Source organism: Sebastes umbrosus, chromosome 5, assembly GCF_015220745.1.
Source record: "Sebastes umbrosus isolate fSebUmb1 chromosome 5, fSebUmb1.pri, whole genome shotgun sequence".
NCBI classification, from domain to species: Eukaryota; Metazoa; Chordata; class Actinopteri; order Perciformes; family Sebastidae; genus Sebastes; species Sebastes umbrosus.
The window spans coordinates 6860543-6879236 of record NC_051273.1 but is presented as its reverse complement, the minus strand read 5'-3'; the positions used below and the strand labels follow the sequence as shown (position 1 = coordinate 6879236).

Below are 18694 nucleotides of genomic sequence, written 5' to 3'. Positions count from 1 at the left end.
CTGCTTACATAAGAATTAAAAAGTCTTTCCGGCATTCGTTGCATCAAACCAAGTGCTCTGAATTCATCAATAAATAACAAGGCTGCCTTATATCATGTGACAAAATGAACTCAGAGAGAAACAAATCTAACATGTGACCTAGGGAAGAGAAGGGCAAAATGACTCAGACTCAAGGAAACTCCACCGGTTATGGAGAGGAAGAGGAAATAAATTTAACCAAACCATAGTTCCAACCGAAACGTTGTGCTCACATCAAAATAGGAGTCACATCCTCCTTTGTGGAACATTTTCAGAGTTAAAGACTATGCCGATACAGGATAACACCACTCATTTAAACAACCACCTAATTGTTGCCACTAAATACAACATGATGAAGCTATCACACACGCTGCCGCAAAATCTACCACCCATAACCAAGCCTTTCCCGCTTTTAAAAGGAGATTGCAAGGGCAAATGTTTTACTAAAAAATTATTAACGACTGACAACTTTTGACATAGCTCAATATTTTATTCAGGGCTGCATCACACTACATGTTGACTCACAGGATTCTGGCACTTCAACTTTATATTTCTCTATCAAATGTTAATTATATATAGCTGTGAACAGAATAGTACACTTTTGATCTAAAAGCTACCTGAAATAACCAAAGAAATCAAACAGATTGGACCTTGAACAGACTGACCTTGCTCCACTACTTGATTTTTTAATGACCAACACCACACAAATTTACAAAACAAATGTCCCTTATAGCCGCAAAACGAACAGTTTTCAAACTCAACTCTCTACTTTGTTAAGTTTTACACATCAGTAGTAACTTTATTTAGGGTTTGCACTATTGAATGCTATATCAAAATCAGAGTGTACCTTTAAGATAGAAAAACAACAGATTTGGGTGTGCCACCACTGGCATTTTCCATGTGTGGAGATTTTGCCAGAGGCAAAGACACTGCTCTGCCTACATGACTAACAGACTGAGTGGAGGAGGCCTATGTTGAAATTCCTGATATGTGTCAATCTTTAGACGTACACAGTCCTCCTAAGTACCATATCCAGTCTACCCTAAGCAGCCCTCTGAGTCCATCTTCAATGTATTTGTTAGTACAGGGCACAATTAGCACTTACATGTCAGAGCTCTCATATTCCATTAAAATTTTTCTTCACACCTCTTTCTTGTATGTCATTAAAGGACCAAAAGACTATTATCAGAATGATGCTAACAAGGAGTGAACATTTTAAAAGTCACTGCAATGCTCGGACATCTTTCTAAAGCAAGGAATTTGTCTATGGAGTGTCACTTTAGTTATAAATATACTTGTAACAATCCCATCATTTATCTTCAGACTTGTCATTTCACCAGAGGAAGTGACACAAGCCTGAGGGCTTCTTCATGCCATTAAGGAGTGGGTGGCATGGCAAGATGGTGGGGGATCAGGGAAGCGAGCACTGACATGCACGTTTTCATCCATTAAAGCTCAATTAAAGTGCTGGCTTTAATGGGTATGGTGAAGTGTGCCAAATCATTGACTTGGATGGGGAGAGACAGGAGTGCAGGCAGAGGAGTCTTTCTGCTTAGTGCTCAGTCAGGGAAGGTTAAAAGCCACACAAATTCCCCACCAGCAGCTCTGAAAGGCACAAAGGTAGTACACAGCAGGAGACATAGCACACTGCCGCAAAATTGCTACTCTGGATGGGCTGTTGTCTAGGGCCAACCTTTCTGCCTTCAACCCAAAGACAACTTCACACACAGGTCCGTTTCATGTCTGGTCTGTGAGCCTGGTTTCATTCAGGCAAATCCCAAATGAGCACTTAACAACATTACAACAACAGACCCTCCTTTCAAGAGTTACCTGAGTTTTAAAAGCTAAACAGAAACAAGAAAAGACACATTTTAAAACCCCATTAATGCTATAGCCTACAATGTTAACAGTACAGACAAGATTTAAACATATGTCACTGACAGATCTAACTTAAACAGGGCTCAATCAGAGAAAAACACATACAGATGTTCAATTAAAAGCAGGAGCCCACAGTCTTGGCTCATGTTTGCACTGGCCCACATTGTTTGCAGAGCAACAACGGTTGCTAGTGGCAACACCGTCCACTCCCGTTTCCAGGAGCCTGTTGCTATGCAACCAACAGAATACTTCCCAAACCAAACAATGCCATCCCCCCACCTGATCCCTCTATCTCACGCTAAGTAGAAACTTACAACAATAAATACTATGTAAGCTATTAATTTCAGATACCAGGGGACATGGAGGTAGACTTATTCCTGTGTTGCAGTTATACAAAAATATACAGACTTTATGCTGGTTTAGACTTGATTGAAGAGGACAGGATGAAGAGCTCTGTTTTTGTAACTACTTGGTGCTCAAAAGGAGGAGGAATGTTTAAGTCATCAGGGAGACAACAGTCTATTCTTCAAGGTTGCTTTACACTCATGCCACCCAAAAACAACAATTCCAAAAGCAGGTCCAGTCTTTCCAAAGTTCCTTGGGCAGAGGAGATAGTAAAAGAGCTTGAGCAGAGCAATCCTTTTTCCAACTCAGGGGAAGATAAAACAAAATAAAGCTGAGCCAGCCACTTGTTGCTTTTAAAAGGAGGACATTTGTTCAGCACTATGCATATGAATCCCTTTGTCACACCTTTAATATATGTACAAAGAGGAGCAACAGGTCTCTAATGAAGCTTCAACATCTGTTCCCTTATTTGAGAATTGTATTTGTTTTATTGCAAAACAAATTCATTGTAATTTCTTTTTTTTTCTTTGATTTAATTAAAAAAAACTATAAGATCACAGAGGCACACGCGTTCACACAAAGAGCGAATTAAGATATGATAAGAGATTTCCACAACAGAGGCTGTTCTTCAAGCCTGTCTCATTAATTCATGGCTAATCCAATCAAAGCGGCTCTTGGGGTCTGCAGATGGCAGAGTTTAAGGGAGAGAGAGAGGGAGAGAGAGGCACAGACCACTGTCTCTGATCCAAGTGCCCCCCTCCCCTCTCCAGCTCACCTCCCCACACTGGTCATCAGCACAACCTGTCCACTCGGTCACCATGTGCGCTGCAGGCCCGACAGCCACAGAGAGAAAGATCAAACCGTTGCCATGGAGATTGTGTGTTCGCCCATGCTCTACACTAGCTACTTCCTCCCCCAACGCCCTACCTCTTCTAACCCTTTCCAGATTTCCACTGCCCCCCCCACCTCCACCCACCCACAGTCTTCATCCTTAACATTTAACATCTCAAGATGAAGAACGAGGATTTGAAACTAAACATTTTGAGAAGTTAAACTGGAAAACACAACAAAGAGGAGCGGGGAAGGAATGGGGAAGATGGTCACAACTGGAAATGTAATCAGACTATACTCGTTATACGTGTGGCCATCTCTCTCTTTCACAGGTATTTATCTAATGTAATAAAAGGCTGCCATATTGATGACACAAAGTCACCTGGCTGCTTCAGGAGATGCTGGAGAAACTAAAGAGTTACTGGGAAATCCTAACAATTACAGTTGGCATTCATGCATATCTGTTTTATTACCTATTTTCCACAGCATTATTCATATTTGGCATACCCAAAAACATATTAGGATGATGCTTTTTTGATCCTTCGACTCACCTCAAGGCCTTAACATTCATATATAACATTTTAATAATACCTAAATCTCAATTTAAATATAGTCACAGTATGGGCCCCTTTTTAAAACTATTACATCACTGAACATATTCATAAAACCAGAAATAACTCACCACTGCAAGGGCTGCACAATCAACCAATTTGTTATTTTAATACAGAATACTTAGAGATTTAAAATAAATGTGTTTCTGTTAAGTAAAAGCAGCCCTTCATGAGAAAAAGGAAACATTTAAAAATGAATGATGATGTTGAAATGTCTTATTTTTTTATGGTGTATTGCATCCACAAGGATCCTGGATCTAGATCTGTATCAAAATCCCTTGGGCAACAGCATGCCTTTTCACCTAATTTTATGAAATTTGTTAACAAGTTAATCAGATTTCCTGCTAACTATCAGACCAATAAAAAGAAGTGCAAGCATAACCTCCTTGCCGGAGGTAATGTTGCGGTCTCTTTGATTGCATTAAATCAAAACCAATCACAAACACTGACAACTTGGAATGGTTAAGTATCCTACCGCTTTAGCCTAGTCCAGACTTGCATCCTATTCTGTGGGAGTATAAACGATACTCAAAACACTCACGCTAATGTTATTTAAATCTGCTCTCACTTGCTCTTTTAAGCAGGTGTGTTTCCAACCTGTGGGGTTTTATTTCCCAAGACACCACATTCTGCAAAGATGACCTCATATGCTGGCAGTGTGCTGCCTCGATCCTGACCGATGAAGTGGAGATAAAGCATTTTGTTGCACTGGAAGAGTTTGGCAAGCGCTCACTCCACAGAGATGTGACTTTGAAAGTCATCATAATACTGTATGTACAGTATGCTTTCACAGGCACTACTTGGCACAAACAATGAGTCATCAGTTAATGCTTGAAATCTGAGACAGATCCAAGTGTCTGTTGTTCATGCAGTGAACACTGTGCCACGCTGAATACTTGCCATCAGATTTAAGTGTTTAATAACTCTTGGACACAATAAAACCCTGTACAAGACATGATTTTAAGATATTAAACATGGTTTTACTCCGCTTTTGACAGGTCATACCAGAATAGTGGTCACAACTAGTTGGGCCAGTTAAAACCTAAGTAGGCGCGATTGGAGCAAATATGATTAAAAAAAAGTTATATTTATAAAACGGTCGCTATATCGTGACAGTAGTACATAAAACAGGTAACCTGAAAAAAATCATGTGCCTCTGTGTCCTCTGGAGCTCCTAACGGCATCTGCAAGATTTCACAGACCGGAGGAAAACAAGCAGTAAGAGCTGATCTGAGGTCTGCTATCCATTTGCTGTCTATGAGAGCCGGCTGTCAATCACTCTCGAACTACGACCAAAGGGTCAAACTAGGCAACGCTGATCAAATATTAATCAATATTATGTTACGTTAATGCCTAATTCCCGCCTCAAATGTTTTCAGAATCATCTTGTAGTGCAGGGTTTAGCTGTAAAATGAGAAAGTTTGTGACGCCGCCACCATTGTGAAATCTGGTGAAGGAACACTAAGTTCCGGTCACATGACATAACTGTGTTTTTTGTTAATACTACTGCTATAAAAACTACAGTTGCAACATTTTTCTTTTACTGTGTTTAATACAGTACTGTCTTAACACTGGTGATTCAACATGGTGCAATGTTAATACAGCAACTTTGAGTCAAAACTCAAACAGTCAAACATGCAATGCAACCTAAATCCATCAACCTTTCATACAGAAACTGAACGAGGTCTGGATTTTAAATAATCATTTCTGTAGCCAGCAGCCAGATGCAGTGACATGCTTCAGATATGAAAAATTACGAGTTACATAATATCAGCAGTATTCAAACCCCAATTTAGCAAATCCTATTCAGTGTCATTTCCAGACCATTAACCATTAAATTACTTAAGGGTCTAACGAGTGTCCCTGCAGAGCAATTTGCATCAAGATGGCAATCATAGATCATCCAGTAAAAGGTGGTGACAGGATACACATGATATCCTGTCCACTGGTCTTCCTATTGGTGCTCTTTAAACCTGCAGTAGGTAGAAAGTTTTTGGCATCAATTCTACCCACTGCAGCTTTAAGTTAAACATTTTCAAAACCTCATCTAGTTGTTATTTCTATATTTCATTTTGTTTTTAATGACTGAAATGTTTTTCAAAACTTAATCTTTTCCAGGATGAGAATCCAGATTGACTACTTCACTGCCAGACCTACTACAGTGGCTACAATTTGAAACACTCTTCAGACAGTCGGGCAACACAAACGCTGTTAGTTCTTACATGAAAACAATTAGCATACAATGCTGCTTTTAAATTGAACATTGCAACATTAACATTTGCTCTCCTTTGAAGCTAGTGAGTGGGACGAGAGGGTTCTCAAAGATCAGGAATGGGATCTGAGGGCTGCACTATATAATAGGGATGCACCAACACCGATTACGTTGCGACACCGGCATTGTTGATAATGTTAATGATGATGATGACAAAAAAACTGCTTCTATACACCCTGTGCATTGTCCGATCAGACTTCTATCTAGATCCTTGCTTGTGTTGTACGAACTCTCAGATGTACGTCGCTTTGGACAAAAGCGTCTGCTAAATGATAGATAATTGTAGAAACCGGATCAGATATCGGGCCGATGCTGACTCAAATAGCTGGATCGGGTATCGGTGACAATGGGGCCGATCTATTCAATTCAGTTCTATGCTTATATACTATTTACATTATATACAGGAATTTGAATAACAAATTCTTAAACTTAATGGTTTAAGTTTTGGCTAATTTGTCGCTGCATTAAAAAGGTTTACATTTGAATTGTAATTCCTGTTAATTTTGACGATTTTTTACCAAGTTGCTGGTGTACGATTTATGATTTTAATAATAAATAACAATTCATTAAATTTATATCTATGTATTTATTTGTAACATCGTGTTTTACAAAGTTAGGAAAGCGATGTTTAAGTCAAGTCTGATGTTGTCTTACACATAAAAGAATGATCCCAATCACTTCCACACAGTCAGGCATACAGCTTTTTAATTAAAGACTGGTTTCGGATCAGTACTTGGTATCAGTCGATACCCAAAGCCCAGGTGTCGCTATCGGTATCGGGACTGAAGAAGTCGGATCACTGCATCCCTACAATATAACTGTTCTGGCGTCCTCTGCACCAAATCTCCTAATTAAAGAGCTTCTGAAAAGCTATGCTGAAGACCCAGCTAATTCCATCTAAAAATACTGTATACTCTTTTGCAAATCTGGTCAAATCTCACTCCACTAAAGGCCCGGTCTTGGTTCTGGTAATTACTTTGTAGCAGGTTTACACTGACAGAAGTTCTTTTTTTTAAGCCAAATAAACATCTCTTAACAAACTAGCATAAAACTGTGAGGAGAGGATGGGGGTCTGCTACTATCCCTGCCTGAAAGAGAGAGGGAGGGGGGGTTCAGCCATTGTAATGCAAATGTCACTGCCTTGTCTGCTGTTTGTGGCAGGAAATTTAATTAGCAGTTTTGTAGCTACGATACAAACAGGTGGAATGCTGAGAATGCTCCTGATGACACACAGACAGACAGAAGAGACAGACTGAAAAACATTTCATTTCCCAACGAGTTTCAACCTGTTGCCATGTGCGAGGGCCAATCAGTAGCAACGTTTTTTTTGGTATATGACAAGATTTGTTTCTTTGTATCCTAGCAGCATAAGCCTACAATGATTTCCAAAATCTTGGTAGCTGGAAGACGTGATGCGAGAGTCACGAGGACACTTTAACTATTTTCCTTTCAACAGATTCTTAGAAAATGGTAACAGCACATCCCTTGAAATGAAAAGCCCTTCACAAATAAATGAATTATGAAGATTATGAAACTGTAACATTGTGAACAAATGGCACTATTAATTTCCACTTAACAAGCCCCACAAGGCATTCTCCACTCACTTCTTCTGCTTTGCTCTGTGATTTCCTGACATGCCTTTGACTGGAGTTATGGGATAAACCATTAAATATGTGTTAATATCAGACAATGAAATGTGCAAAAGCCAGGCAGTTCAGTTAGCACAGCGGGAGGTAAATGCATCTCTACGTGAATATGATTAACTGTAAACAGCAGTGACAAAACCGATGGCAGTGACTGGGTTTGTGTCTATATCTGTAGCAGGCTATTGGATTGAGAACTTCTCCCCGGGGCAACAGTAGGCCTCATCAAGATAAGCTAAATACAGCATGAGCAAACACACATACACAAACACATCCACACTGCACACTCATGTATGTGTGCACACACTCACTCACTCACTCACACACACACAGAACATGTGACCAAAAGCTGTGTCAGGTCACCCGCTGCCCAAGAGACCACTGCAGCTGTCCTATTGATAGCTGAACTGTACTACACACATGGGTCCATTAAACACTCAAAATGGCACACAGGCAACGGTGGACACTATCTGCTACGCACAGTCATGCAAGCAACTCCACAGATGGCTCAAGAGAAGGCTAGAGGAGGGGAGGTTAGGCCTAAAGAAGGAGCAACATTTTCTGTAAATCACGGGCCAGTGTGGCACTCGTCGGTGAAATGGACCAAAGCTGGACCACGATCACAGGCTGCAGGCTAGACCAATAAAGGCAACTCGGGATACAGACAGATTGCAAGAACTTTACAACAGAAAAATAAAATAAATCATTTGACCTCCCCTTTCAAACTGACATTCTCATTAATAATTTCCTGTACAAGTCAGTGAGAAAATTCGAAATAACTGTGCAAACACCATCTGCTTTCCACTTAGTTTAAGTCTCCTCTCTGAGCACTATTTCTTTCTGACCTGCCTCTGCAAGCCAAAGCTATTCACTCTTACCACAAAGAGAGAGCGATGAAAATAACCTGATTAAAAACACTGACTTTTAAAAGAATAACATTTCGTCCCCTGGCCCACTCCATTCCCTTTCTTTCCATGACTTGGGTGTATTTGTATATCAAGTTGCCATGTAAACATAACAGTGTCACGCTCAAATTGGGGGGTGGGGTTGGTGGGGGTTACACAGAGAGTTTCAGCGCTGTCATCCCTTTATTTTCTTTGTAGCTGCGGCGAGTTGTCTGACCAATCAAAGTTACGTTTCTTTCTCTGACACTTACTCTACAACAAGCTGTTAATGCACATTCAAGTCTTGCCTCAAATATTCTGGCCAAAATGGAGTAAAATTGTGGCGGGAGGAAGCTTCATAAACATAACATTTTAACATATCATACAGCCTAGATATTAATTATGATTAATATAACCATACTCAGACCTGCTCTTTGACCCCTTTTCACATGAAAGGAAATAGATATTGGGCTGCATCAATAATACATATCCTTAAATTAATCATTCATCTCTTCTTTAACGAGATGAATACTTTATGTAAATACACATCTGAAAGTTTATAACTCAATTCATTAGTGGCAAGCATAGAGAGAGGGTTTAAATTAGAGACATTTTCATGCTCCAATTTCCTGATGCTTCAATAGCAAACAGCATTACAAATGACCGAGCACCTGACGGCTGTCTCTAAAAAAAAGATAGTCCATAAGATTTAATGTGTCTCAGGAGACAAAAAGAGACAGAATCCCAAAAGTAGAAAAAAATGTATGCAAATTGCGGGAAACCAGCCACAGCAACACTGTAGAGCTAATGAAAAGGGGGATTTAAATCATTGGGGGGTCTACATTTCATTGGTTTCTCATTATTGCTATTGCACAGATTGATATGAGCCTTCAGCTCTGAAGAGAGGTCAAACAGCAACCCTAATGAGATCTGCCACTTAGACAATGAAGCAGAACAACTTGGCTATTAGCAAACAATTTGCCTTTGGGTCTGTTCAACTGGTAAAGCATCAATAAAACTGGAGAGATAAGTAGATGGAGCTAAAATTTTTACATGTGATGAAATCAGTGAGTGGATAAAAATCAGGTCCAATGCTTCATTCAGTTTAATATTAAGTATACAAGTGTATCTTAATAGGTGCCTAGTTTTAAAAGCACATAGAAAACAGTGAAGACAATGGAGTAGAAGTGCTGCTAGGTTTCTATGGTAATCACATACAGGTGCTCTTTGGATCCTTCAGGTGTATTGGGCTCATTCTTGTTAAGGGCTCATTGTATGGGTGGAAAAAAGTACAAAATGCAAGTCTCCCTCAAAAACAATCCAAGGCACACTGTAGTGTTTGAACAAAATTAAAATGCCTTTATTTTACATGGCAATAATTGTTTAAAATGACCTATTATTTTTGAGGGAGACTTGCAGTTTGTATTTTTTTCCACCCATGCAATGAGCCCTTCACAAGAATGAGCACATAGAAAACAGTACTTTAAAAACTCAATCTCTCACCCAAGATTGTAAAAACATGACAGAACAGTATAACAGAACCATCATAGCACCACCTAGCTGTAACATATCCACTTATTCAAGCTACTTCTGAAATATTAAAAAACATCAAAACTTTATGAAGTACTCCTGTTTCATCTAGATGGCTTGAATAATCTGATTAACAGAGATTAAGTTCATTTTGTGAGTTTATGTCTCTCCTGAATGGGATTGTCGCCGGTAGAAGTTCATATATCCCATCTCGACTGTGTAATATGATTTAATCCTTTTAACAATCTGAGTGAAAATCGCACCAGAACAGCTGGCAAACTGCCCTGCTGAAATGAAAGTTATCCAGAGATTAAGTTCATTTTGAGAGCTTATGTCTCGCCTGAGAGAGACCAGTGGAAACACCAGGTTTTGGTAAATGGGATTGTCCCATCTCGACTGAGTCATATTATTTAATCCTTTTACTAAATTGTGAGTGAAAATCGCACCAAGAAGAGCTGGCAAACTAAAGATAGATATCTTTACAGACAGATGTCAATTTGTGGTTGTCATAAAAAAAAAGGATAATTCCTGTATTTGTTATTTAAAAGCATGACACTAAAACATTCAATGTTTGCATTACACTAGTATTTGTTTTGAATACTTGGGAGACCAAACCACGGTTGACATTTTTGATTTGAACATGTAAAATACAAAATATTAGTACTTATAACACTTTCCAGCTGGCAAACCCTGCTGAAATGAAAGTTATCCTCCTCCTTGCTGAGTGAGTTCACGCTTGAAGCAGATTGAGAGCACCAGAAGGACCAGCGGTGCTAACGCTAAGCTAGCCATATTTTCCACCTGTGATTGAATACGGTTCCTCGAGGAAAAGACGCAACGAGGATGAAGTTTATCCGCGTTGAACAAGACGTCAAGCTGCAGTTTAACAACACGACAACTCGGTTGGACTCACAACTGAACTCGCACTCGACGCTGCCACCGGTAGTAGTAGTTAGCATTAGCTCTAACTGGTAGCCTTACCATCCATCCTGCTGCTGGGAGAGAGCTGGAAGTGCGTCCACTGACACACACTACACAGCGTAGCAACAAGTGTAAAGTGATCCTGAATCACATGTTGAGTTGGAGTAACGTCTCCGCTGTGTGTAACGTGTAAGCAAAGCGTAGCACATTAAGAAGAAGAGGTGAAACTGATGTTTTCTTCAGGTGTTGAAAGCAGCAATAGGTGCCGTTCTCAACTTGGGGCGGATACCACAAAGAAGGGAAAGTTATGTTGTGGAAAAAGACTGCCATTTTTCTCCAAATTCAGCATTTAAATTCTATAAAGATAATAGTCACCTTTGCCTTGAGTAAAAGTTCAGCTCTGCTCTCTCTTTTTCCCCTCTCTCCCACTCGATGACTTCTTCCAGATGCTGCTGCTGCTGCTGCTGTTGCTGAGTGTGTTGCTGAGCCCGTTGGTAAGTAACTGTCTCCACGGCTACAGTCACTATGGCGCGACGGGGTCTCGAGGCAACTGTTGCTACCCTCGAATGCTTACGTCAGGGGCCCTCACTATGAGAGGCGGGGCGGGGCCATAGAGGGAGCAGAGAGGCCCCGCCCACTTTAAATAAAGATGTAACTATGAATGAAACCACTAGGAGGTGGTCTTAGCTAGGGAACTGGTGGGAGGGCATCATTCACATTCATTTAGTTTATTCATAATAAATTGTGTTTATGATTTAAATGAATTATTGTGTGTAGCACATGAATCACAGCTATCAAACTGATGTCAGTTACACAAACATGGTACTTCTTTAGTTCAAAATACATGTTATCTTCTTAATTAAACTGATTGTAATGTACTCAATTATGCTCCAAAATGTTTTTTTGCAGTAGGCTACTACTGCCACTATGTAGCAAATGTATCACAACTATCAAACTGATGTCTCTTATGTAATTATGGTATTTCTTTAGTTAAAAATACATGTTAACTTCTAAATTTAACTGATTGTAATGTACTCACTTTATTGGTGATATTCAGCTATATTCCAACACTATATCCAGAAAAATCAATGTGAAATATTAGCTGCAAAATATGTTGACTTTTGCCATACAATAAAAAAAGAGGTGCGACAAGCTCCGAACATATTTCTGATTAAATACATCTGTAAAGTAATGTATATTTAAAATGTATTTGGTATATTGTGATTGTGATTATTTTGTGATTATTTTCTTGTGATTGTGATTCTTTTTTGATTATTTCTTGTGAAATATAATTATTTATTAATGTATTAATATATGTATTTCGCTTTGGCAATAATGTAACCTGACCATTAATAAAGCTTATTTGAATATTTGAATTTATTATATAGTGATTTTTTTCTATTGTATATTTATATTTCTTGACTTTTGCAGTAGGCTACTACTGCCACTATGTAGCAAATGTATCACAACTATCAAACTGATGTCAGCTATGTTATTATGGTATTTCTTTAGTTAAAAATACATGTTAACTTCTAAATTTAACTGATTGTAGTGTACTCACTTTATTGGTGATATTCAGCTATATTCCAACACTATATCCAGCACTATACTGTATAATGACTGTGCAATATCATTATCATTATTACTACTCAGGTGTAATTCATACTGTGCAATATTTTCAGGTGGAATTTCATTTCATTCTCACTGTGCAATATCATTTTCCACTTGTGCAATTTTGTTATTAGTCTGTTTATTTTCAATACTGTATATACTGCTCCCTTTTTTATACTTCCTTCTATTTAAATGGTTCATATTTTGTTACACTTTGTTTAGCTTTTTTTTACTGTGTTAGCTGATGCATCTTGTTTTTTGCACTATCCCCTTTGCTGCTGTACACTGCAAATTTCCCCACTGCGGGACTAATAAAGGAATATCTTATCTTATCTTATCTTTAATTAAGCTCCAATAGAGGACAACAACCTGAAATATTTTTAAATTTTAAAAAGATACATTTTACATATATTTTTATTGTGATTTATTTTCTATTCTATATTTATATTTCTTGACTTTGCACTAGGCTACTTTCTTTTTATTTTATTGTATTACTGTATATTGTTATGCACCAAAACACATCAATTGAGTTTACTAGAATAGACATCTTTACCTCTTTTTTCTTCCGCATATTGATTTATTTCTCCTGAAATAAATATTCAGCAGCTCCCTACATTATTCTTCCATTTACTAGGGTTTTGAGTAATTTTGTTCTTATACATGTAGCCTATAAATGTTACTGTATTTACAATTGTTTGAAATTTTAGACCAGGAGACGCTATAACAAGCTATACATAAATATTATTTTTCGATTCCCTTTTCTTCTTGCAAAAAGGTGCAACCAGCCACTGCATTTCAGATCTTTAGCACATGGTGGCAGCATATGTTTATATTGTGACACAAGATGGTCACAGTGTGTCAGATGAATAGATTACTTTATCAGGTCTTCTTGATCAAAGATAAATGCTTTACTGAGATACAGTAGATATGAGGTATCTTTGATCTTGTCATTGATTTGTAATTTGTAAGTTCATATTTAAATTAAAACATCCATGCCTTATTAAAAAAAAAACTCTTTCACCTTGTTTGTTAATAAATATTTTCTTGTTGATAACCAACCAAGACCATGCCCATAATGTTGTCATAGATGCTGTCCTAAAAGGACTATGGTATCTCTAAGAATAATTTTTTTTTTTAATCTGTCATCTATCATCTAAGGATGATATGTTGTGCAGCCGATAAGACTGTTGTCAGGCTATTAAATAGGCGTTATCAATTGCTATAAGCCCCATAGAGCTTGTGTTAACCACAGACCTTATTTCAGGCATCTAACTAAAACGCCATTCAAAAAACCCATTGACTTCCAGACGAGGGAACCAGAAGTGCTAAAATGCTCATTTCCGGATTTTAGGACTCATTCCTGTAGCACTCTATTTCATAAAAACGCTTAAATACATTGTTTTAGGAGTTGACACATAGAAATTTATAATATAGCAAATTGTCTATTCCAGTGTAAATGTTTTTTGATTTATTGGGAAAAGAATCACAAAAAGTGTTACAACTGTCCCTAGTCTCCCCTACTCCATGTGCTGCAGGTAGAATGTCAAGTGTGAGTGTTGTCTGAAGCTATAAAACTAACAGTTATCTCGTCAGGTGTCACAGAGCAGCAGCTCAACTCACCAAGAATTTGACTCTCTGTCAGTGAAGAAAAGCGAAGTTGCTCTGACACACACTCACATGCAGGAACAGTCACTGTCAACACCAAAGAGCCTCTTCTCCAGGTAAGTCGTGCCACCTGTGATTGATAAATTACAGGTGTAATCTTATCAGTTTTATTTTAACATCAGCATCAATCCACATAATTATTGACTTTTTCTGTTGAGGTATTATTTGTATGTGGCAGTTAAAGTTAAGATAATGAGTTTGTTAAAACTGTTGTATGTTACATTAAGATAAATTAAAGTTACCATGCCGTTGAAGCCGTTTCGCTTTATTGAAAAGTGATCATCACTCGGGAGTTGAAAGGACAGCATTTCAGTGACTACACGGCTAAGGACGGTATATCATCACGTTATCCTTTTATCTTTACTTGAAATGTTGTCTCCATATTTGTATTAAACCAGAAAGCATGTAGCCGAGAGCATCCAATAGCAAAGCCGCAGTAGCAGCACCAATTGCAGGTCTAAAGATTAAATCCCACCCCTTGGCTAGCTAGAATCTGTAACTCATTGGTTTTCATCTTTATATCTTTCATTTTGAAACATATTACTGATGTTTTCTGTCCATCATCTAACCTAAATGGGTTGGTAATACTGTACTGGATGGTTAAATTTGAAAATCAAATTTTACCCAATGTAAAAGACTATTATTCGGTTAGCACTCAACAACATGTCATGAGTTTTAGCCATTATTGTTAGTAATAGATGGCTAATGTAAACTATAGGCCAACACCACAAGTGAATTTTCTTAAGATAACAGTGTTATTTTGACTGTCTCTCAGAGTTTCAGCAGTTTGGTTGAATTTTGCGTATTCTTGCCCTGCTCTTTGGCTTCTAGATGGCTGTAAATTTAGATTGTATGGACCCAGTAGTAGAAGTGAAATGCCCCCCCCATTTGTTTGGAGCATGTGGCCAGGCATTACACGTTGCACCTTTTCTTTAGGCGTTCTATCTACCATTAAAAGGACTCTATGAATCAGAAATTGCTCGTTAACAGTGACACCTGTGGCAGTTAATTCAACGAAAGTCAGCGTCGGGCTCGTGCTTGCTTGCTCTACATAGACATAAACGAGCATCGCTCAAAACGGTGAGGCGACACACGTCAGCTAAAACCACAATATCACTTTATATTTCACCTGCTTGGCAGTAATGTTAGCTGACCAGACGAAGGTCTCTCCATGAATCACTGCTGATCCTAGTGTTGGCTTTTCCTGCCTCAGCTTACCGACCTGCGGCCGGAGGGAACAGGGGAGACACCGGAGTTATGGTTGGAGACGATAACGTTTCTCTCTGCAGAGCCCCGTCACGTCACAAGACACGGGAAACCTCGGTTGGTCTGGAGGAGCTACACTGTAACGTCCACTGTACATTCACTAGATATTCTCAGAGCTAAACTAACTCTTCTGCAGAGTGTAGTGTGCGCGCATGCACATGAGAGGTGGAGCGAGAGAGCGAGTGAGAACGAGCGCGGTGTATGAGTGAAGGCAAGCAGGCAGTCAGAGGGGCAGAGTACAGCGTAGACTTCGTCCCTGGAGATCAAAGCTATGGCCTCCCCTGTGTCCTCCGGCCGCGGTCGGGGGGCTTGAGCAGGAAGAGCCGACACTGTTTTGCAAGATGGAGCTCACCAGATACAACCCCGCAGCTTTGCATAACAGTGTAGCCACGCGCGAGTGCACATGGGACACCGACCCACAATGATTTATACGTGTAAGAAGTTACGAACAAACTTTAATCTAAAAATATGTTTTAGACATTTTATAGAATATATCTATATTTATTTACATGACTTCAAACTCTGAAATTTCATGATAAACATGCAGACGGACTATAACTCCGCTGTCAGCCAGAAACTGACTATTGCTATCTTGATCAGAAAAGTCAAAGGTGGCAGTTAAATGTTTTACAGCTAGATAGAGATAACGATACAAAACGTGCAGTGTAGACCTACATGAGAATATGTTGTGTAAAATGTGTCTAAAATAGCCTACAAGTTAAATGGAATTAGTCAGAAATATCTTCACAGATCTTTAAAGAATGTAGTAGGCGTGTCTTGTAGTACTGTGTTCCCGCAGGTCGACCTATTACCTAGGCTGGTGGGTGGTGCTTGGTATTTCCTCAACTGATCTCAACATGGCTGTCGGGTCACAAAAATTCTTGTTTTACAGCTAAACAGTACACTACAAGATGTTTCTGAAAACATTTGAGGAGAGAAATAGGCATTAACGTAATAGAATATTGATTCATATTTGATCAGCGCTGCCTAGTTTGACCGTTTGGTCGGAGTTTGCGAGTGATGGACAGCTGCTTAGAGACGGCAGACTCCAGCTCAGCTCTGATTGGTTGTTTTTCCTCCGGTCTGTGAAATCCTGCAGATGCCATTAAGAGCACTGAAGGACACCGGAGGACACCGGAGGACACAGAGGCACATGATTTTTTTTTCAGATTACCTGTCTCATGCACTACTGTCAGGATATAGTGACCATTTTATAAAAATAACTTTTTATAATCATATTTGCTCTAATTCTACCCACTGCTGATTTAATGTTCTAAATGTCGTATAACAAACAGTATATTACATACTTAAAATTAGCTCCAATCTATTACAACATTAACATGCTCATAACATGCTCTGGCATTAATAAAATTATCCAATAATAAAAAAAACACACATTAATTTAATAATAATAAAATACATGTTGTAAGTACATTTTGTTACAAATAATTCTATACTTTTAGTAAATAAGTATTTGCATTTAAGTAGAAGATCTGAATACTAGTTCCACCACTGTAAATCACATATTTATTTTCCTTGTCAATTTACTTTAGTGCTAGGGGAAATGAGCCTAATAATTTCAATTAAAACTGTGGTATTTCTATAGTAAAATCAGAAACATAAAATACTTTTTTGTGAACGTGATCATGAACACATGATACCAGGACAGTTTTATCTTTGTAGATGAGACTGATAAGAAATCCCTCCAGTGGCTCAATAGTCTACTTGTGTAAATGTTTGATGTTTTATCATTGGAGCTTGATATTTCATAAAAATCGAAAAAGTCAATTCATTCAATAAGCATTGCCTCAGCCGACCGTGGGATGACAGGGAGGACGTCACTGACCGACAATAACCTCAGTGCAGGGTGCATCAGCACTAAATGCATCCTGCAGCGTTTCAGCGTTTGCGCATGAGTACACCAGATCAGCCGTTCTCTGGATGTCATGTGATGCTGTGGTGTGGTGGATGTGCGTTTTCGTCTCTCATTGCAATTGGCTGTGACTGATCTTTCTATAGAGGAGTGATGTGAGCATCTACACACGTGAGATATTTTAAGACTGATCTTAAAAAGTAAGCCACATGATGAAAATAAGAAGATAATCTTAAAATAATAACACCTTCTTAAATTGATATCATGTGCATATACAGACACATTTATTTCCATTGCAAAGTGTATGTGAATGTGTTTTTCTCTGATTTGCAGACAGTGCAGCTGTAGCTCCCTCCACACTAGAAACAGAAAATGTATAAACAGATATTCAAATTAGAATAGAATAAAACAATAAGATAGAAATAGATGGCAATTATTTTCTTGATTTATTGATTAGTTGTTTGGTCAAAGCCCAAGATGACGTCCTCAAACGTCTTGTTTTGTCCACAACTCAAAGATATTCAGTTTACTGTCATAGAGGAGTAAAGGAACCAAAAAATATTCACATTTAAGAAGCTGAAATTAGAAAATTTTAACTTTTTTTCTTAATAAATTACTCAAATTCGATTATTATATTATTATAGTTGGCGATTAATTTAATAGTTGACAACTTATCTATTAATTGTTGCAGGTCTACATACATACATGTAAAATATGTGCATATGGAACTATCATATTATAAATACAGGTAGTGGTATTTTCTTGTGAAGTTAAAAGTAAAGAGTTGTTTTAAGGGTAAGCTAAATTAAATTTGTTTCATATCTTATATTTTAATCAGTTTGAGGAAAGGTGCTTTCTGCCTCCTCTACTTGACCTCATGACCAGTGGAGGCGGGAGTTTAGGGGAAATAGTGCAGAGGAAGTTCCCTTTAGTCAAATCCACCAGTGGGACTGGTTATTTTCACTCACAGTTTAAATTGTTGAACTGAAACATGTTCATAGCTGTGAATCTCCAACCACACTTCCTCCAGGCAGGCTCATTTACGAGGGCTCAGGTTTACTTTCATATTTGTAGAAAGTACAGTGTTTACCAATAGCAAACATGTTAGATAAAGCAGTTCTTTAACTTCCTCTTCTTGCAGTTGTTTCCCCTCTTGAGCTGCAGTCTTTGTTTTAGCACCCTGTATAGCAGGTCATGCCTCAACAGAACTAGAAGTACAGGATTGGCTTGTCATGCTGTGTAATTGAGCTGACGGCTTTGATTTTCAAACTGAGGGCTAAAATTAGGTTTGCAAACAATGGTATGAGTAGTGTTGAGAAGTTCAGTCCATCAGAACTTTTCTTAGT

The 18694-nt window shown here is 38.5% G+C and overlaps 1 protein-coding gene across 4 annotated transcripts in view; it reads right to left on the bottom strand.

Moving 5' to 3' along the window:
• rfx2 (regulatory factor X, 2 (influences HLA class II expression)) overlaps nucleotides 1-11496 on the bottom strand; it is a 38294-nt gene extending 26798 nt beyond the window's left edge. For 3 of the 4 annotated variants that reach the window (XM_037769093.1, XM_037769095.1, XM_037769098.1), the window contains exon 1: nucleotides 11309-11495. The gene's annotated coding sequence lies outside the window, so the exon portion shown is untranslated. Of the gene's footprint in view, nucleotides 1-11308 lie in introns of all 4 variants that reach the window. The other variant, XM_037769094.1, reaches the window with a different exon arrangement.
• Nucleotides 11497-18694: the final 7198 nt, after the last annotated feature.